Source organism: Penaeus monodon, chromosome 28 (genome assembly GCF_015228065.2).
Source record: "Penaeus monodon isolate SGIC_2016 chromosome 28, NSTDA_Pmon_1, whole genome shotgun sequence".
NCBI lineage: Eukaryota > Metazoa > Arthropoda > Malacostraca > Decapoda > Penaeidae > Penaeus > Penaeus monodon.
The window spans coordinates 15,375,911-15,376,347 of NC_051413.1; positions in this window are offsets into that span (position 1 = coordinate 15,375,911).

Sequence of the window (437 nt, forward strand, 5' to 3'; positions counted from 1 at the left end):
GGCTGTGTCTTGAGGACGAGTGTTGTTTGGCTGAACCAATGTCTTTTGAGTTATCCATGACAGGCATTTGTAGTGTCCTGGTATGATCGTCGCGAGATCAGACAAATGACCTGGGTGTGTGGAATGTGCCATACGAGACCACACAAGCTTTCCCAGACCAACAACTTGTTTCTAAGGCTGAAATTATGTAAGGAGCATTCAGCCGCGGGACTGGCTACTGAGTCCTTCTCGGCGGGAGTGAAGCCGAGATCTTGGCAAGTTGCTCACTTGTAGCTTGACCAGCTGTATGTATCAGTTGAATCGTCAGTAAAGGTATGTCCTTTGACAGTAAGGTTTCCTTATTTATATCAGCGACTAAATATCTTTTTTATTATAAAAGTAAAGTGGTAAAGGTAAATTTATCAGTGATCCATTTGGTAGTCCAAACATGATACAAC